General features: G+C 55.1%; 1 pseudogene; it reads left to right on the top strand.

Annotated features, from left to right (window-relative positions):
• The first annotated feature begins 15,542 nt into the window (after positions 1 to 15,542).
• On the top strand, positions 15,543 to 17,596 carry LOC137467666 (serine/threonine-protein kinase pim-1-like; annotated as a pseudogene).
• The last annotated feature ends 3,761 nt before the right edge of the window (positions 17,597 to 21,357 follow it).

Raw genomic sequence — 21,357 nt, 5'->3', positions numbered from 1 at the left:
AAACTTATTTTAGAAGTGATAGAAACCTTACAAATACCAGAAGAAGTGGCAGTAGTATATGTTAAAGGACATAAAAAAGGGGTGACTCAAGAAGAACAGTGGAACCATTTAGCAGATTTAGACGCTAAGAATTCAGCCAAATCAGGGTCAGAAAAACTAATGATAGCATTAACCCCTATGGGAGAAATAGAAGAAGTTCCCGTATTCAGTGAGACAGAAGAGAAAGAATTCCTTAGAATAGGAGCTAAGAATGATAACAAAGGGAAGTGGAGATTAGCAGATGGGAGACAAATGTTGAATAAACTCCTTGCCAGGAAAATGTTAGAAGGCATACATGGAACAACACATTGGGGTACACAAGCGCTAAGTGATCAATTTCTAAGGGACTGGGGCTGCATTGGAATTTTTTTGGGATAGCTAAGCAAGTAACTGAAAGGTGTGTGATATGCCAACAAGTGAGTCAGAAAATCATGAGGAAAACACCCAGAGGAGGGCAAGAACTAGCCTTAAGACCCTGTCAAAACATCCAAGTAGACTTTACCGAGCTTCCCCATGTACAACGGTGGAAGTTTTTACTAGTGATAGTAGGCAACTTGACTCACTGGGTAGAGGCGGTACCCACGGTTAAAGCCAATGCCAATGTTGTGAGTAAAACACTTCTAGAATCAATCATTCCCCAATATGGGATGGTGAACAGGATTGATTCAGACCAAGGAACTCATTTCACCTCTAAAATATTGCAAAAAGTTGTTCAAACCCTGGGAGTAAATGGGAATTACATACTCCATGGCATCCACAGAGTTCTGGTCACACTGAGAGGATGAATCAAACTCTTAAAAGAGCTCTAGTTGAGCTGATGACTGAAACCCACGTCATAGATAAAATGTCTCCCTTTGTCCTTATTAAAAATTAGAAACCAACCCCGGTCAGATCTGGGGGTGTCACCCTATGAAATGACATTTGGTTACCCTTTTTGACCTCACCCCAGAGCATTGCCATCTATGAGGAAGGGGAAGCCAATGCCAAGAAATATGTTATGTCTATAGGAGAAACCTTACAAGGGCTATAACATAAAGGAGCAATTCCTCAAACTAACACCCTGGATTTCAGAATCCATAATGTTAATTCTGGGGATTGGATCAAGTAATGATCAAGTCATGGAGAGATCAACCTCTAACTCCTCAGTGGGAAGGTCCCTTTCAGGCACTGTTCATCACCGAATCAGCCGTGTGAACTGCAGAGTGGGGATGGACTCATGCCAACAGATGGACTCATGCCAACAGTTAAAGGCCCGGTAGAAGAACCCAAAGAGTGAACTACAACATCCAGACTGGGTGAAACGAGATTGACTCTTAAGCAGAGACTGAAAGACAACCAGAAAGACACCAAGATGCCCAAAGTCAAGCTTCCACCAACCAGTTTGAGGACTGTCTTCCTGTGTTAATGGGTGAGAATTATCAGCATCTGTTGATGGGAAGTACACAAGGGTCTGTAAAAGGTGATGGGACAGCTTCTTTAAGAAAATAAGACAAAGGAAGCAGGGCAAGACCCCTTTGTTCACTACCAAGAAGACCCCATAGCCCTGCTGTGGGTAGCAACCCCGTAGGCATGGTAAGGTAGGGACAAAAGGCCATACTGGACATCTGTAATTCCCCAACTGTCTTTGAATACAAAAGGGACTGGAGGGCGAGACCGAGCTGGCCTCTGGACCCCTAAGATACAATGACTATGGATCGCAACCACATAGGCACGGTAGATGGGAGTCAGAGCCATACTGGACCTCTGTAAGGCCCTTTTGTCCATTCCAAATAAGTGTGTCTAAGGAAAACCTGAGATTTTTCTCCTGTTCCCACTGTCCTTGCCCACATCAACAGCTGCTAGTATGACTCATTCAAGAGAGAGAGAATTTTTTTAATGTAATTGTTCAAGCAAAATGACTTATAGAAAAAGAAAAGGGGGTTTGTTATAGATGGGTAATCCTATTGTTGACTCTCACAATTAAGGGGTGAATATTAAGTATATGTTAAGAGAAGTTGTGTAGGTGTATAGTTATCTTTCCCCTCCCTCTTGCATTGTTATCACGGGATGCCCTCAGTAGTCAAGGCATTTGGGAGGGTCGGCTTGTTGCTATGGCAGCGCCTGACCTCCAATCAAGCTGTAAGAAAGTGATCTCCACCACTGGACAGTGAAGAAGAAGTGGATTGACAAGACTTTGGGAGGGGCTAGAGGTATAAAAGATAGAGCATCCATTTTGTAGATGAGCACAGGGTGACTGAATGCTTTGCTTCTGGCACTGTATTTATTCTTTATTCACTCTTCTGTTGTATTTTGATAAGGTCGTAATAAACCATTTACATTTGTGAAAGTGAAAATAGTTTCTCACATGGGGTTAGGGAATGTGGGGCAAGGTGTCCACACTGGGTCAGACCTCAAGTTAAACTTCTCTGACCTGGCCAGACCTCTTTAGGAGCGGCCCTACATCAATATCAATCACAGAATGCTGCAATCACCTCTTCTCTAATGAGAACAGTAATAAAAGACACTCTTTAAAATAGGAATACATATTTCTTAGAAGCTCTTTGAAATATTTCTCCATAACTGTATAAGGAAACCTTCTTAATGAACTACATTAGAGCAGAGGGAAATCAAGGCAGAGCCATGGTTTGTCAGAAGTTGCTTGATCCTAATGAGCCCTGTGGTGCATTTGGAGCTGAGCCCTGGAACCTCAAGGCCTGAGAGGAGATTGCACAAACCTTTCCAGGAGTCAAAGTCAGAGGAAAAACCCAAAATGTCTCAAAGCATTAATGGGTGCCACTGAGGTCCATCCCAAACACAGGCTCCTCATGGACTCCTTGGAGGAGAGAACTGGAGGCCAGGATGGTAAAAAAAAAAGTCTCAGAAACTCAGTGTGGAAAGGAAAATCCAAAGTACCTTAAACTCCTTGAGTATCTCAAAACATCAATGAGCCCCACTGAGTGTCAGTACAAAGCTCTCAAGGGACTCGTTAAAGCAGATAATTGGGGCCATGATTGCACAAACCTCTCACAGAGTCTGGATCAAAAGGGAAACACCAAGTACCTTAAAAGAACTGAAGTACCTTGAAGCATTAATGAGCCCCACTGAGTGTTGTTCCTGACAAAGCCTCTCCAGGGACTAATTACAGCAGATAATTGGAGGCCATGATTGCACAAAGCTCTCAGAGACTCCAAGGCAAAAGCCAAAGCCAAAGTGCTTTGAAAAACCTGCAGTCCCTGGGAGCATGAAGGAGCCCCCAGGGCCATTCCTGAGCAAGGCTCCCCAGGGACTCCTTCCAGCAGATCCTTGAGGCCACTGGGATGTGGGCTAGGGGGGGATGCTGAGGGCAGGAAAAGGGGGTGACAGTGCCCAGCCTGGCTGGGGCTGTGCCAGGAGGCCCCAGCCTCAGGACAAGGTGTCTCCTCACGGCCCTTGGTGGCACGGCCCTTGGTGGCACAGATGCTGCTGTGCCCCAGGGCACCAACACTTGGCTTCTCTTTGTCCCCACCTGTCATCAGTGCCTCCAGTTCTCTGCTCTGCCTGGGGCCTGGGGACACTTTCTCAGTCGTGTCCCTCAGTGGAACCCATTAAAAGTCAAAGAAACTTTGGAGTTGGATTCTGTCTTGGAGTTCTGGAGAGGTTTCTGCAGCTCCCTCTCAGGGCCTGATGTTCAGGGCCTGAGCACAAAGCCCCAGAGGGTCATTAAAGTCCTTGTGCTGTGTCTGTGCTGCTGAGCTGGGCCGGGCTCCTGGCACAGAGGGTGATCCTGGTAACCAAGGAGAGCTTCAAAAGCACATTTCTCTGGATGAGCAGCTCTGCTCCCAGCCCAGCAGGGCTGGGGCACTGCCTGCAGCCAGCCCGGGCACAGCACAGAGGCACAGAGAGCTTCCATCAGTCAGGGCTGGGAAGGTGCTGAGAAGTGCCTGGGGCAGAATCAGTGCCAGCCCTTGGCACAGGAACCTCTGGCTGCAGGACAATGCAGCTGCAGCTCCTGGAGTGATCTCCTACAGCTGGAACATCCCAATGCCCACAGACCCTGTGAGTACATTCTCTGATCATCTCTTGTGCAGAGCAGCCAGGGGTGCCCAGGGCTGTCCTGCAGAGCAGGGTCCTGCAGCTCAGGGCGCTGTGCTGGGCCAGGGACTCTGCTGCCTGCCAGGGACAGCTCTCAGCTGGCCCGGGGAGCTGCTCCCAGCGCTGGGGGACAAAATGTGGGTGGAAGGAGACAGCTGGAAAGGCTGGAAAGTGTTCTTCTTGTGTGGTGAGGATTCTGTATTGCTCAGGATTGCTCCCAGCATGACATTTACCTCCAGAACATTTCCAAGCATATTAAACAGGGAGCACAGCCAGTCATGGGCTACAAAATGGGAAAATCCTGCATTTTTAGTGTACTGATCTGTGTTGCCTGTATGGGAAATTGCACATAGATATTCATTTCTCAGTTCACCATGAGAAATATAAAAAAATTGTCTCAGATCTGAATAAACCAGGCAGTGACAGAAATGAGCACAGGGCCCCTTAGAGGCAGCATCAGTGTTGCTTTTCCAGCCTCCTCAGGGTTGCTCTGACATTGCCATCAGAGCCTGCAGAGCCAGAGCTGCCCCTGGGCAGTGCCTGAGCTGGGAGGGGTCTGCAGGGCAGAGCTGAGCCCCCAGGGCTGGGCTGGGCTCTGGCAGCACTGGCAGGGCCCAGCCCTGGGCACAGGGGAGCAGCTGCTGGCAGGGCCAGCTCCAGGCAGCAGAGCCCTGGGCAGGCAGGGGGGGGAAGTGCCCCCAAGCTGTGCTGGGATATTTAAAGTCCTCTCCAAACCCAACTATTCCATGATTACTTTTATTACAGAACCCCATGTGCAGCCACAGCCAATGTCCAACAGCAGCTCCAACAGCCACTTCCTCCTGCTGGCACAGGCAGACGCACGGCAGCTGCAGCTCCTGCATTTCTGCCTCTTCCTGGGCCTCTCCCTGGCTGCCCTCCTGGGCAACGGCCTCATCATCAGCGCCGTAGCCTGCGGCCACCACCTGCACTCGCCCATGTTCTTCTTCCTGCTCAACCTGGCCCTCAGCGACCTGGGCTCCATCTGCACCACTGTCCCCAAAGCCATGCACAATTCCCTCTGGGACACCAGCACCATCTCCTACATGGCATGTGCTGCACAGCTTTTTCTGATTATCTTCTTCCTTGGGACAGAGTTTTCCCTCCTGACCATCATGTGCTATGACCACTATGTGTCCATCTGCAAACCCCTGCACTACGGGACCCTCCTGGGCAGCAGAGCTTGTGCCCACATGGCAGCAGCTGCCTGGGCCAGTGCCTTTCTCAATTCGCTGCTGCACACGGCCAATACATTTTCCCTGCCCCTGTGCCATGGCACTGCCCTGGGCCAGGTCTTCTGTGAAATCCCCCAGATCCTCAAGCTCTCCTGCTCCAAATCCTACTTCAGGGAACTTTGGCTCATTGTGGTTAGTGGCTGTTTAGCTTTTGGCTGTTTTGTGTTCATTGTTTTCTCCTATGTGCAGATCTTCAGGGCCGTGCTGAGGATCCCCTCTGAGCAGGGACGGCACAAAGCTTTTTCCACCTGCCTCCCTCACCTGGCTGTGGTCTCCCTGTTCCTCACGACTGCCACATTTGCTCATCTGAAGCCCCCCTCCATCTCCTCACCATCCCTAGATCTGGCCTTGTCAGTTCTGTACTCGGTGGTGCCTCCAGCCCTGAACCCCCTCATCTACAGCCTGAGGAACAAGGAGCTCAAGTTTGCAGTGAGGAGACTGATGACTGGATGCTTTCAGGAACATTAAACTGCTGGCCAATTTCTGCAAATCACTTGTAATAAAAGTTATCTTTGATGCTTCTTGTTGGTTTCATTTTGGAGGTTCTTTTTCTTTGTTTTACATTTTAATGTTGTCCACAAAGAAATGTCCTTGTTTGTGCCATTTCTCATTTTGTTTCTCTCCACCTTCCCTGTGGCCACAGACTGTGTCAATGAGGGGCTGTGCTCTTGGTGGATTTAAAGGAACTAAAGGGTCTGCCAGCAGAATTTTCAGCAGAGATGCCCTTTTGTTGCCTTCTCTGGAGCTGCAGCAGCAATGTCTGTGTGCAGAGCGGGGGACAGAGTGGCTGGACAGCAGCCAGGCAGAAAGGGACCTGCAGGGACTGATGGACAGCAGGCTGGACATGAGCCAGCAGCGTGCCCAGGTGGCCAAGAAGGCCATTGGCTCCTGGCCTGGATCAGGAACGGTGTGGCCAGCAGGACCAGGGCAGTGATTCTTCCCCTGTGCTCGGCACTCGTTGGGCAGCACCTCGAGTGCCGTGTCCTGGCACTTGGACTTGTTAAACCTCACCTTGCTGGATTTGGGCCCTGGATCCAGCCTGTCCAGGTCCCTGTGCAGAGCCCTCCTCCCCTCCAGCAGATCAACACTCACAGCCAGCTTGTCATCTGCAAATTTCCTGATGGTGGACTCAGTCCCCTCATCCAGATCATGAATGCAGACATTTAAATCCAAGCTGGCTGGCTCTGACCCCTCGGCCATCCTGTGGGTGCCCTGTGATGGCACTCAGGGTGATCTGTTCCATAACCTTGCCAGGCACCAAGGTCAGGCTGACAGGCCTGGAGTTCCCCAGATCCTCCTTCCAGTTTTTCTTGGGGATGGGCTCACACTGGCTCCTCCAGTACTCTGGGACCTCCCTGCTGAGCCAGGACTGATGGTAAATGATGGAGAGCAGCTTGGCGAGTTCATCCACCAGCTCCCTCATCCCCCTAGGATGGATCCCATCTGATCCCATACACCTGTGAGCATCTGAGTGTCTCAGCAGGTCCCCAACTGCTCCCTCCTGGACTACAGGGGGCTGTTCTGCTCCCTGTGCCTATCTACCAGCTCAGGAGATTTCTTGTCCTGAGGACAACCTATCCTAATATTGAAAATTGATACAAACAAGGTGTTAAGTTACTCAGTCTTTTCTTTGTCTTTACTTACTATATTCTCCACTGCATCCAATAAAGATGTTCTCCTTATCCCAGATTTTGCTATTAATTTATTTACAGAAACCTTTTCAATTTTTTTTCACAGAAGTGGCCAACTTAAGCAGTAGTTGAGTTTCACCTCTCAACTTTTATTTCTCCATGACCTAATAACATCCTTTAACACTTCCAAAGTTGCCTGACATTCTGTCCAAAGTTAATGCACCCCCTATTTTTCCTTTGAGTTCCCACAGAAGATCCATGGGCAGTCAGGGCAGTCATTTTCCTCACCAGCTCATCTTTTGCTACACTGGCACAGGCTGCTCCTTCCCCTGTAAGATTACTTCCTTGAAATGTGTCCATCCTCCCAGGACGCCTTTGTTTTAAAGGGCTGTTTCCCTTAAAAAAATCAGTACCTTATTCGGTACTCCCCAAATCTGCATCCTAAATAGGCCAAAGTCTGCCCTTCCTAATTTCAATGTGGAAGTTTTGTTGCTACCCCTCCTTCTTTCACAAAACATTGAAATCTTGATTATTTCATGGTCACTGTGCCCCAGGCAGCCTCCGACCCCCACATCTGCCACCAGCGCTTCTCTGTTTTTGAGCAGCAGGAGACAGAGCTTTCCTTGGGAGTGGAGTGTTTCCAAAAATTCAGTAAAACAGAAAACTCCTTAACCCCAATGCAGCATTAAGAAGCAGCATTCTTTATTCAGCCGGATGCACGGGGGATAGCTCCTCCCAAAGCCGAGCGTGCTGAGTACAGGAAAGTTTCTGTTCATATTCTGTATTTTGCACACATATTCATTGATTGTCCTGGACTAAACACACATCTGATAATCATTCCCCCAGAATCATTAACGTATTTCCCCTCCCCTTTTGGATGCTCTCTTCTGTTCTGGGGGTCTCTCTGGTGGTCCCTGGTGGTCGTGGACCCCAGTGTTCCAGTGGGCCTGGCTGAGCTGGCAGGACACTGAGGCTGGTGAACTTCCAGTTCCCCTTCTGACACAATGAGCATTGTGTGGTTTCCATAGGCCTGGGGTTTTGGAGAACAAGCTCCGGTGTTAACTCACCTGGTGTAGATAATTTATCATCTGGTAACATGAGGTCACAGAGTTATGTGAGGTCATCGAGCAGCTACAGCATCATAGACTGCCTCTGTGACATCCCAGAGCCTGCTGTGACATCATAGGGCAGAGGTCTGATATCCCAGAGCAGGCTGTGACATCACAGAGGGGCTGTGTGACATCCCAGGAGGGCTCTGTGACGTCACTGGGGTGGTCACTCCGCCCCAGCTCCCCCTCACAGTTTCTCCCAACAAGTCCAATGCTGTTCATGCCCAGCGGGGTCCCTTATCCCCTGGTATCCCCCCGGTCCACCTGGAGCCACAGCCCCCACCAAAGGACATTCCGCAGGATCCCCTCCAGAGCCTGACATGGGGAAAAGGGGCCAGGGCTGTGTGACCAGGACATCAAGGACGTGGATTATCCAGGTCCCTGTGGCCTGGGTTGGGTTCCCCAGGGCAGGAAAGATGTCTGGCAGCTGGAGCAGGGTTAGGGAAGGGCCTCCAAGGTAGGGCTGGAGCCCTTGGGCTGTGAGCAGAGGCTGAGGGAGCTGGGCTTGTCCAGCCCAGAGCAGGGAAGGCTGAGGGGCTCCTCATCCCAGCCTGGCAGCGCCAGCAAGGAGGGGATGGAGAACACAGAGCCAGGCTCTTCACCCTAAGACAGCTTTGTGGCTGCCCCGGCTTTGGGATGGGTCCTGGGCCTGGAGCAGGAGCAGCTCTGGAGGGCCCCAAGGCCGGGGCTCTTGTGCTGGCCTGGGCAGATGGGATGGCAGCAGGGGCTGCAGAGCTCTCAGCACTCAGCCCGAGGGGAGCAGGGCACCCAGGGAGCCTCCTTTGGCCTTGGCCAAGCCCCTTCCCCCATGGCTGGGGCTGAGTCCTGGCTGAGCTGCAGCTGCTGCTGTGCCCTGGCCAGGGGCTGAGGCCGTGGGGCCAGTGGCCAGAGCAGCCTGGGCTGAGCAGAGCTGTGGGGCCAGAGCCGGCTGGGCTGTGCTGGGGAGAGGCCCTTGGTGCTGCACAGAGCTCAGGGCAGCTGGCAGAGCTTGCAGGGAGCTGGGCTGGGCTCAGAGAGCCTGGCACAGGAACCATCAGTGTCCATCCCAGCCTGGCTGAGCGTGCAGGGCAGGACTCAGCCCAGGCCTTGTGGGGCAGGGCCAGCGCCTGTGCAAGGCGTGGAAAACAGGCAAGTGTCTGAGAGAGGAGGCTGCTGTGTGCCCTTGGGGGCATGGACACAGCAGGGAGGGGGCCCAGGACATTTGTCTCTGCCCGCCTCTGTCCCCAGCCCTTGGCAGCCCTGGCTGCTGAGCCCAGCTTTGCCCTGGGCTGAGTTTGGCTGTGGCCCAGCTCCATCCTCCTGCGGGGCTCAGGGCCTGTTCCCGGCCATGGCCAGCCCTGGCCGGCCTCTCTGCTGGCCCAGAGGCCGGCAGAGCCCGGGGCAGGGCTGTCTGTGCAGTCCCACAGGTGCCACGGGCTCTGCAGGAGCTGGCAGAGGCTGCCCAGCAGGGAGGCCATGGGGCACAGAGCCCCAAGGCTGCTGTGGGCACCACGGCACAGGGGCCGTTCCCAGCCGCAATGCTCCTGTCCTGGGCTGGGCCTGCACAGGAGCTGTGGCACCATGGCCGGGCCAGCACAGGGTCACAAAGGGGCCACGCAGCTGCTGCCGAGGCTGGCAGCAAGGCCGGGCACAGACAAGGAATTGCTGAGCATGGCCTGCGCTGGCCAGGGCTGACTGTGCCAAAGGCAGAGCTAAGCTGCCCTTGGTGGCTGCAGGAACACTCAGGAGCCCAAAGAGCCTCCATGGCTGTGCTGGAGACCAAGGCTGGAGCAGGGAAATGCAGGGCTGCTGCGCCATGGGGAGGGCATTGAATTCCAGCACACACCTCAGCTCTCTGATGATCCCGGCACCATGCTGGGCCCTGTTTCAGACTGGAGCAGAGCAGATGTTGATGGCACAGGAGCCCTGCGGGGCTGGCAGGGACCTGCAGCTTGCAAGGTGCTCTGCTCTCCCTCAGCTCCACTCTGAGAGATCCAATCCCAGTTTGGCACCTCAGGGCACAAGTGGCACTGCCTGTCCATGGGCACACAACTGATATCTGCCTGGAAAGGGGCACAGGTTTAAATTCTTGTACATTTCATAATATACAAGGACATTTTTATTATCTGGGTCACTTGAGTACTTTTAAGAAATACCAAAGTCTTCCCTCCAGGAACAGGAATTTCCTGGAAGTGTATTGATGGGAGAAGGAGAAGAAATACTGATCTTCCCCTTTACTTGAGTCACCAATATTGTTTACTACATCATCTCTCTCTTCCTTCAGGTATTTCCACCTCTTCTGTTGAAATGGCCATGTCTAAGGACATCTCTTCACTAGACCAGCTGGATCTATGTCCTTCCTGTTACTCCCAGATTTCCTCCTCCAGATGCTCTCTGGTCACACAAGGGCCTCTCAACTGACTGGTTACGTGCTTTGAGCTTCAGGGAGTTGCCCAGTCTTTAAGAAGTTCAAAAATAAATATCACATTAATCAACACCTTACTTATATTAATATCTGTCACAGTATTGCCTTTTCTTATGTCTCTGTCTAAAACTGTTCCTGTATGGAAATCCCTTGGGGATGGGGGACATGTCAGATGCTGCTGGGACATCACAGAGAGCTGAGGGAAGAGCTGTGATGGTTATTAAACTGTTCAAATGTTCAACTTGTGTTTCTTGGCAAGAAACCTTTCTGTGCTTCTGAGTGTCACCATCCCTGAGCCCAAAGGACACAAACCTGATGAGTTGTGGTTCCCTGCAGGGGCCCTTGAACCTTGGCTCTGCCCAGGAGAGCTCTTCATCCACTTTCCCGCTTTTCCTCCCTCTGGGCATGGAAGGAGCTCGTGCCTTCAGTGTGTGACTCATGTGTGCAAAGAGCAAATCTGGGCAGAATTGGGGCAGGGAGGGTTTGGGGGGACCTTGGGACCTGTGCTGGGCACAGAAGGTGTTTTCCATTGCTCTGAGACTGTCTGCTGTGCAAAGTGGATTTAATATCCAGCAGAGGAATGAGTTTTGCATTTGATGGAGCTGTGCCTTCCCTTGGCTTTGCTGACTGACAAGAAATGAACATCCCTCTAGGTCTGGGGCAGCTCCTTCTCCAAGGAAAGCAGGTGGGAGTTGGAGCCAAGGAGCTGAAACTTTGGCAAAAGGTTTAATAAGACATTCAATGAACACAAAACACTTCTCAAAGCTGTATATTGGTCCATTCAACTTCACAAACTCTAAGCCATCTGAGTTTTAAGTTGCTCAACATTTTCAAGAAGTCAGAAATAAAAGAATGAGAGACAGAAATAGAGAATGATGAAAAAGATTTGGAGAAGCACACACAGAGCTACCAACTCCTGGATTCCAGCACTGTTCAGATCGGAATTCCAAGAGGAGGTAGGGTCAAGATGTGTGCTCGCCTTGTGCTCAGCCTTAAATACCCCTTGGTCTTCCTGGGCCCTTCCCCCAGGTGGGACTTGGGGTCATTTGGTCACTCAGGAGCTGGGCTGGGGGCTCCAGAGGTGGCTGTGGAGCATTGCCTGTGCTGTGCCAGGGACTGGCAGACACTGCTGGGCTGGGATAGAGGCCCTGGGGGGATTGGGGTTCCAGGGCAGGGCAGGGCTGGGGTTCCAGGGCAGGGCAAGGCTGGACCTGCCCCTTCCTCCCCCCCACACAAAATGTTTCCAGCCCACAATCTCCTCCAGTCTGTCACAACAGGCAGTGTTGGAGGTGAAATCCCAGTTGTGGCCACGGGCATCTGCAGGAAGAAGGACAGTTCTTTTCCATAGGAATGAAAGCCCCAGTTCTCGGTTTATTTCTGATTTAATTGCCTGGAATTTATTTGGTTTTGTTGTTGCTTTGTTTCCTGTTTTGTGCCTGAAGTGTCCAGTCAGGAGCAGAGTGACTCTTGCCAAGGAACTTTGTGGTGCTGTTGCTCAATATTAAATCTGGTTTTTGCTGCTCCCTTGCTGGGGATTTTTTCAGCGCTCTCAAGCCCTCGTTGGCAACAGGGTGAAGGAGCCCTGGGCCAGGCTCTGGCCCTGGGGGACACGGGGACGCTGCCGGGGGGTCCCTGTCCCCTGTCCCGCCCCCCATGGCCCTGTGTCAGGCTCGGGGGTCGATCTCGTGGAACATCCTCTGGGGGAGGCTGCGGCGCCGGAGGCAGGGGGACCCGGGGGGACAGGGGACCCCGCTGTGCACGAGCAGCGTTGGACTTCTCTGGGGGAACTGGGAGGGGGGCTGGGGCAGAGTCACCTCCCCAGTGACCTCACACAGCCCCTGTGATGTCACACAGCCCCTGGGGTGTCACAACCCACCCTTGGATGCCACATAGCTCCCTTGTGATGTCATAGGCCCAACTCTGCGATGTCACTCTGTGATGTCACAAAGCTGTGCTGTTACAGAAGATTCTGTGATGTCAGAAATTCACCCTGTACTATGACGTCACAAAGTCATCCTGTGACATCACAGTCTGTTCCATGATGTCATAGCCTGCTCTATGATGTCACACAGCCAACTCGGTGATGTCACAACCCACACTCTGATGTCACAGAGCCACTCTCTACATGACGGCAGAGTCTGCCCTATGGCCTCACACTATGATGTCACACCCTGCTGTGTGATGTCACAAGCCCCTCAGTGATGTCGCAAAACCCTCCCTGTGATGTCATACTGCCACTCAGTGATGTCACAGCACACACTTTGACCTCACTGCCCGCTCTATGATGTCATACAGCCATGCCATGATGTCACAGCCTGCTCTCTGATGTCACACTGTCCCCTCTATCATGCCATAGCTGCTTGATGACCTCACACAACACGCTCTGTGATGTCATAGCCCAGTCTGTGACCTCACACAACCCACGCTGTGCTGTCACACAGCCCCCCTCTGACATCACAGCTGCTCTGTGCCTCCGTGACACAGCCACAGAGGCGCTGCTGTGACACAGCCCCCTCTGGGACACCCCACAGCCCCTGCCAGTGCTGAGCCCCTGTGAGCTCTGTCTGCGCCCTGCTCGTGTCCCTGCGATGCCCTGGCAGTGCCCCAGCCCTGCTGGGCTGTGCACAGGAGCTGCTCCTGGCCACAGCTGTCTCTCTGCAGCGCTGCCCTTGCCAGGAGCTGCCTCTGGGCCAGGAGCCTGGCCCAGCTCAGCAGCACAGACACAGCACCAGGACGTTAATGACCCTCTGGGGCTTTGGTGCTCTTTGCATCGGACCCAGACCTCAGAGTGTGCTCAAAGAACTTCTCAAGAACTCAAAGTCAGATTCAAAGTCCAGACTTTCTTTAACTTTTAATGGGTCCCACTGAGGGACACAACTCATGTGAAAGTGTCCCCGGGTTCCAGTTAGAGCAGAACACTGGAGGCAGTGATGACAGCTGGGGACAAACAAGGCAAAGGTGTCTCTGGTGCTGAGCAAACCTGGATATCACCATGGTGTCCTTGGACCTGCATTGTCACACTGACCCACGGTTCCATGAGGTTCCCCAGTGTCACCATGGTCACTGTCAGAGGCTGGATGAGATCAGTGTCCCGACACACCTTGGGTTGAGCTGTCAATCAGTCCCACAGCTGGGACAGCGCTAACCCGGCTCTGAACGCCCGAGCTATCTCAAGTCCCAGCTGGGGGGAGGCCCACAAACGCCCAGGGGCTTAAAACCAAGGAGCACAAGGTCAGCCACTGCTATGGACTCTGCCTTCTCCTGGGGCTTGTGTCTCACCCACACTGGAACCCCAGGAGCTGGGAGCCACATGTGTATCTTTCTGTGGAGCTTCTGTCTCTCTGTCTCTCTGTCTCTTTCCTCTCCTTCTAATGCTCTTTCTATGGAACATTTTTGGGTCCCTGAACAACTGAAGTGTTTAAGGCTGAGAGGTCCAGCTTGTTCTGGTGCTTTCCATGAACTGATTGAACTCTTGATTTATGAACCAATGCACTAGATGTGGAATCCTCCACACTGAACTCAGAAACAAACGCCCTCTGTCAGAGCATTTTCATCTTCTAGATCACTTTCAAGATGCCCATGGCGATGTTGCAATGATTATCACACAGCTCTCCATTTCTGGATGCAGGCTCTGCAGATTCTTTCTCTGCATTCAGTCAGGCTTGCATTCCCTGACAATTCCTGGTAGCCCGTCATGGTTTCTTAGGGCAGAACAGTAACAATGAAAACCTTACCAATGGCACAACTGCCCAGCCCACAAGGAAAAGAAAGAACAAGCTGTCAAGTTCTTCAAACATTTCTCCTGCTGTGCTGCAAGAGTTGAGCTGCACACAAGGTGTGGAAAGCCTAGAGAAGCTGCAGTTGGTGCCACATCTTGTGAAAGAAGCTGCACCTCGTTCTCCAGGAAAGGTTCCTGGAAATAGCAAACAGGAGTGTGGAGAAGATTCTGGGAAAACTGAAACAGCTTTTAAGAAATGAAATGAAAATGGAAAGAAACAACTGAAGATGTTTTTCTCTGTTTATTTTTATGCTCCTCTTTTCCATCTTGCACTACTGCTCCATCCCCTTAATCCAAATAGATCTCATCTCTAAGATCCATGACTTGGCGAATTTTAGACACTCTAAAATACCATGAGCTACACACAGTTTGCCTTCCCCGTTTGTTTTTTGGGGTTTTTTTGTGTTTTTTTTTTTTTTTTTTTTTAACCATTGCTGGAGATGTAAATGCAGTGCCTGGGTCAGATACAAATTCTGCATTCAGGGAATGTGCCCCGATAGGGTTTGATCCTCAGCGGGGACAATGCATGGCAGCGACCGAGGGGATTCCTGTTCCCCTGTGTAGGAGTCCAGACTCTGGGTCTGGGCTGACCAGGGCAAAGTTCCCGTGTTTGGACAGGCTCAGGGGCTGCCCCCGGGGAGCGGGGGGCTGGGCGCGGGGGCGAGCAGGCAACGGAAAAACGGACACGGGGACAAACGGCCCCGGAGCTTCAGTTGCAGCGGCAGCAGCGGCGGCGGCAGTCGCAGCAGCAGCAGCAGCAGCAGCGAAAGCAGCAGCGAAAGCAGCAAAACCAGTCACTTTGAGGACTCCCTCGCCCGCTGTCCCGCACCCTCTCCCGCTCTCCCTTTCCCGGTGTCCCCTCCTCTCCCAGTCCCCCTCTCCCCTTACCGGGCCATGTCCCCAGCCCGCCCCCGGCCCCGGGCGGGGCGGCCCCGTCCCCGCCGCGGTTCCGGGCCCCGGCCCCGGCCCCGGCCCCGTCCCCGTCCCCGGCCGTCCCGCCGGGGTCTCGCCTCCGCCCGGCTCTGGCCGTGCTGGCGGTGGCGCTGCTGGGCGGGCATCAGTGCCTGGAGCTCGGGCGGCACCGCCGCCCTCTGGCTCCGCCTGGCCCGAGCCCGGCCCCGGCCCCGACGTGGGCTCCAGTCCCGGCCCCGGCCCCGGCTCCTCCCGGGCCCCGCGGAGGACACACGCGGCGCGGCCGCTCCCGCCGCCCCCGCTGCGGCTTCCCCGGCCCGAGCTCCGCCGCTCGGCAGCGCGGCCGTCGGCCCCAAGGCGCAGGAGGAGGCCCTGCAGGAGCGGTACCGGCTGGGTTCGCTGCTGGGCAGCGGCGGCTTCGGCAGCGTCTTCGCAGCCACGCGGCTCTCGGACGGCGCCCCGGTGAGCGGCGGGGCCGGCGGCGGGCGCAGGAGAAGGGGGCGGAGGAGGAGGAGGATTAGCAGGAGGAGGAGGGGGAAGGAGGAGGAGGAGGAGGTGGAGGGGGCGGAGGAGGAGGAGGATGGGGCTCGGCGGGGCGGGTGGTGCGCTCAACCCACTGCTCTCTCTTGCTCGCAGGTGGCCATCAAAAGGGTGCCACGGAACCGCGTCCGGCACTGGGGCGAGCTGGTGAGTGAGCGGGGCCAGCAGCAGAAGCCGGGCCGTGCCGGGGTGGCGAGGAGCCGGGGCCCGGCAGGGTGGGGAGCCGCCGGGAGCCCTGCAGGGAGAGCGGGCATGGGCTGAGCGGGGCATGCAGAGCATCCCGGGCTGGCTGAGGGGTTCCCCAGCCCTGGCACGGCCTCAGCCCCACTGACGGCATCGCGCTCCTCCCGCAGCCCGACGGCACCAGCGCACCCCTGGAGGTCGTGCTGCTGGACAAGGTGTCCTCTGGCTGCACTGGTGTCATTCAGCTCCTGGAGTGGCTTGAGCTCCCTGACAGCGTCGTGCTGGTGCTGGAGCGTCCGGAGCGGTGCCAGGAGCTGTCGGGTTTCCTGGCGGAGCGGAGGTTCCTGCCGGAGGAGGAGGCGCGGGGGCTGTTCCGCCAGGTGCTGGAGGCTGTGCGGCACTGCACCAGCTGCGGGGTCCTGCACAGGGACATCAAGCCTGAGAACATCCTGCTCGACCTGGCCACCGGGCAGCTGAAACTGATTGACTTTGGCTGTGGCGCCTTCCTCCAAGACACAGCCTACACCCAGTTTGCAGGTGAGCTCTGCCTGGGGATGCTCCTGGGCATCTCATGGCCCAGCCGGGGTGCAGCCCCGAGGCTCCCCCTATTGCAGCCAGGATGGGATTAATGCTGGAGCCAAGCTGATTTGGGTGGGGGTGTGAGGGGGACCAGCTCCAGCCCTGCCGACAGCCTTCAGCACCCACTGTGGCCTGGGCTAAGGCTGGAGCTGGGGCAGCCAGCCTGACAAAAACCCCAGTGGGGGTAGCAGAGAGGGGCGTCTGACCCTGTGCCCTGGATGGTTTGGTGTGCAGGCGAGAAGGGCTTGGACTGCTCTGCTCCCATTGTTTGCCTTGACTGGTTAACATTTTTGGGGGGGCGTGCAGGCGGGGAGTAGAGCGGGCTTTCTCCACCACTGGATGAGTTTTGCTTTTGTGTGTCATGGTTGGGCCTTCCCAGGATTTCTGCTGCCCTCTTCCAACACCAGTGGCTTCTTTTCCAGCCCCAAGTCTGTACACAAGTCCCAGGTGCTGGTGAGAGGGCAGCAGTCACCCTGTGTGCCACTGGGGCAGCCCCCACATGCCATGGGGTGCTGGGGTCAGGCTCTGGGAGCAGCAGCGTCCCCCTGATGAACTCTGTCTGTGTTCCACAGGAACCCTGTCCTACAGCCCACCAGAGTGGATCCACCACCAATGCTACCACGGCGAGGCAGCGACGATCTGGTCCCTGGGCCTCCTGCTGTACCACCTGGTCATGGGGAAGCACCCGTTCAGGAGGGGCCAGGAGATCATCTGGGGGCGGATCTTGTTCCCACGACGGCTCTCTCAAGGTGGGTCCTCATCTCTGGCCATGGGGGCAATACCAGTGCTGGGAGACAGCAGCAGCTCATGAGCATCCTGCTCTGGCAGCTGCTGAGGAGGTGGCACATGTCCTGCTCTCCTGCTCTCCTCCAAACACAGAATCCATGGGGAAGTTTAGGCCCAGCTCTGGGCACACCCAGCATGGCCTGGGCATGGGAACAGGGGGGCAACTTCTCCAACTGACTGGTGATTTCTGGTTTGTTTCCCCAGAGTGCCAGGATCTCATTAAGAGGTGTTTGTCCATGCAGCCCTTGGACAGGCCATCCTTAGAAGAGCTTTTCCGTGATCCATGGGTGCAGGGTGGTCTTCTGCCCTAGAAGATGGGAGAGATCCACGTGCACAGTTGGATCCAGGGGCCTGGCAGGTAACAGCTCCACACATGTCCTGGCAATCAGTGGCAAAGCCAACCAGACTGGTTTTGTCCTGCCTGTGTCACTGCCCAGGGGGCATCAGATGGGAACACGCAGCCCTTGTGCTGGAGCTGAGCTGCTCTGCCCAGCACTGGTGGCCACCATCTGAGCTGGTTTTGCTTGTCCTGGTTCCCTGACAGCTGGGGCCCTGGGCAGAACCCAGACAGCCTGGGCTCACCCCAGGGAAGGAGAAGAAGCCCCTGGAGAAGCTGTACCAGGTGGGGCTGCTGCTGCTGGGGACAGTGAGGACGACATCAAAAATGACAACCTCTTCCTCCACCTGGCCACCGGCAGCTGAGGATGATGGACTTTGATTCTGACACCTTCTCCAAAGCCAGGCTCCACAGGGAATTTGAAGGTGAGTCCACACGCAGGGGGATGCTCCCAGATTTGGGCATTGCACAGCCTGGCCGGGAACCAAAGGTTCCCCCTTTGCTGGGGCAGATGCAGCTGATCCTTCAGTCGGCTGCCAGGCTGCTTTTGGCAGGGCTGGGGGGATGGGCTGGGGTGCTGATGAAATGGGAGTGGGCTCCTGGCCCTGCCAACAGCCCCAGCACCCACCGTGCCCCGGGCTGGGGCTGGGGCTGGGGCAGCCAGCCCGACACAAAGAAACCCCCATGGTGGGAGCAGAGGTGGGACTCCAGAACCTGTGCAGGGGCTGCTTTGCTTTGCAGGCAAGGAAGGGCTTGGGCTGCTCCACTGCCCCTGTTTGCTTTGGGATCACCGTTATTTTGGAGGGCAGTGCAGGGGGAAGGGAGAAAGCCTGGCCTTCCCTCACCTGTGGGTGGGTTTTTTCCCTAGAATGCAGGGGTTGGGCCTTCCTTAAGCCCCTGACAGAGATAAGATTTTTGACCTTTTTTCTTGTTCCCCTTTTTGTCTGTAATCTATTTTCAATAATTTGTTGTGTGTTTTTCTAGAGGAAGCGTTCCAGGTGGGGTCCAGTCTGGATGGGGAAGTGCTTGGGAGCAGCTGTGGCGTGGATGGGCCGTGCCCTTGGAGAAGGCTGAGGACATCGTTTGGGACCAGCTTTTCTTCCAGCGGGGGATGGCGTGAGGTGGGTCCGGTCTGCTTTGCATGGTGGGATCAGAGCTTTGGGGAGATGGCAGCGAGCACAGGAGCATCCTGCTCTGGGCAGCTGCTGAGGGCTGGATGTGCCGTGGCCGGCTGCAGGCTGGGCACATGTCCTGCCCTCCTGCTCTGCTCCCAAAGGCAGCAGGGATGGGCAGCTCTGGGCACAGCTCTGGGCACGGCCAGCATGGCCTGGGCACCGCAGACAGCTGGGACAAGGGGCCAGGAGCCTTCAGCTGACAGGCGCTTTCTGGTTTCTCTCCTTGCAGCCGGGCTCTGCGGGTGCTGAGGCTGCTCTGGGCTCTGCCAGGGCTCTGCTGGAGCTCAGCACCGGGCTGCAATCAGCCAAAGAAGAAATGGGGTGACCTGCAGCACAGACCTGCTTGAGCATTTCAGCATCACAGCTCAAGTTTGCAGAGTGTACACCTCCAAGGGCAAACATGCCACCACCCAAAAATTAAACTTGTTCAATAGCTTCTGAAATGAAATCAATCTGGGATGACCCCAAATGATATTTTGCAGCTTGCTCAAGCTGTAGCTCAGCCCTTCTCTGAACTGTTCTCTCCCCCACCTGCCTTTTACTTCCCAACTGCTCCCTCTTGTCCCCCAGTGAGTTCCCAGCCCATGGCAGTCTCCATCACACTGTTGCCTTCCTTGGTGCCCCTCACCATGAGGAAGGCCGAGCCCCAGGCTTGGGGACTTATCCTGTCACTGGCTGAGGAGCAGCAATGTCTCAGAGGTCCAGTGGGATTTTAGTGTCATTCAGAGCTCCTTTTCAGCCCTCAGCTCTCCTCACTGCTGAGTTCCCACTCCCTTTTCCTCGTCCTTGCAGCAGGATGAGCTCTGTGAATCCCCTTGAGCCTCTCCACTCTTCCCAGCCCACGTAACCACCTCAGTAAGGCTGAAGCTGCAGCTTCTCTGTCTCCTGTGGCACACCAGTCCAGTCCCCTGTGCGGGGAGCCCCAGCCCCAGAGCACAGCACTCAGCTGTGCACTCCGGTCTGGAGCAGCTCCCTCCCAGCCCCAGCCCAGGGACTCCTCCGGCCCCGGGGCTTGGGGCACCGTCAGCACCCGCTGCTCCAGCCACCGCTTCTGCTGGCCCTGACCGCAACACCCAAAGTGGGGCTGATCCCGAGGGAGCAGCAACAGGGCCTGGATGTGATCCCTGACTCTGGGGAAGGGCTGGACAAATGACACCGAGCAGCAGCAGCAGCACATGGAGCTGACTTTCAGCACAGCCCCTGCCACTCTTGCCTCCCGTGTGCAGCGGTGTCACAGCAGCCTGAGGCACCTGGGAGCACCCTGAGCCATGCCAGGGTCAGTGCCAGGAGCATCCCCTGGCGCTGTTTAAAACCGGCTCAGCAGGAACTGGGGATGCAAACAGGATGAACCTGAGCATCTCCCACCAGCAGATACCTCAGAGCTTACACAGTAACACGGCCGTGACTCTCCCAAACTGGATTTAGGAATGGCACACCTACTGCAGCCATTGGATCATGAGCTGCCCAGATCCCTTTGGGACTCCTGCTTTTGGTGTCTCTGCCTCCTCTCCCTGGCCCAAGGAGGCTCCTCTCTTCCTCTCCCTGCCCTGACAAGACAGTCACACAAATAAAGACATGGGATTACCAGGTGCTGAGGAGCTGTAGAAGGAGCCTTCTCTAGGTCTGGCCTGTTTCCAAAACCCGCACAGTCTCCCTCAGCAAGGAACCTCCTTGTCCACCCTCTCCAAGGGTGTCAAGCTCAGGAAGGGATTCCTGACACCCTGTCCAGCTGGGAGAGCTCCTGTGTCTCCATACCAGGGGATAAAACCAAACCCAGGAACCCTGGGGGGACTGAGACTGTGGCATGGGGACATCTGTATTTATTTCCCAGTGGCAAACAAAAATGTGGAATGGTGCCAGAGCTTGTTTTGATCTACATCAGCTTTTGATAATTGTCCCTCCTCCTGACAGCGACTCCTCTGCAGCTGCACTGGGAGATCTCTGGGGCTGAGTCCACTAAGAGGAGATTTCAGTGGGGCTGAGGTGCTCGAGGGGCCCCATTTCAACGCTCTGCTGAAGTCCAAGGACATTGTGTTTCCCCGAGGAGCAACGCTCCTTTCTGGCACTCACTGCCCCGTGAGGGACATTATTCAGTTGCTGCCATTGGGTGAGTTCCAGCCACAGGGAGAGGGAGGAGGAGATGATCCCACCCATGGCTGCTGCTGGGTCCAGACTCTGGGTGAGATAAAGCCGAGACAGAGCTTCAGCATCTCCCCCAAAATCACAGAATCACAGAAGAGCTTGGCTTGGAAAAGACCTTCAAGTTCATCTCCTTCCATGCCCCCTTCCACTATCCCAGGCTGCTCCAAGCCCTGTCCAACCTGGCCTTGGACACTGCCAGGGATCCAGGGGCAGCCACAGCTTCTGTGGGCAAGCTCTGATCTCTGCCCAGGTGAGCAGGGACAGGACCCAAGGGAACGGCTGGAGCTGGGCCAGGGCAGGGCTGGGCTGGAGATCAGCAAAAGCTTCTTCCCCCAGAGGGGGCTCAGGCACTGCCCAGGCTCCGCAAGGAATGGGCATAGCCCAGAGGCTGTTGGAGCTCCAGGAGCCTTTGGACCCCGCTCCCGGGGCTTCACGGGCT

The sequence above is a fragment of the Anomalospiza imberbis genome, unplaced genomic scaffold (genome assembly GCF_031753505.1).
Source record: "Anomalospiza imberbis isolate Cuckoo-Finch-1a 21T00152 unplaced genomic scaffold, ASM3175350v1 scaffold_74, whole genome shotgun sequence".
In the NCBI taxonomy this organism is placed as follows: domain Eukaryota; kingdom Metazoa; phylum Chordata; class Aves; order Passeriformes; family Viduidae; genus Anomalospiza; species Anomalospiza imberbis.
Note: the sequence above shows the minus strand (reverse complement) of the source record. Positions and strands in the feature narration are given on the sequence as shown.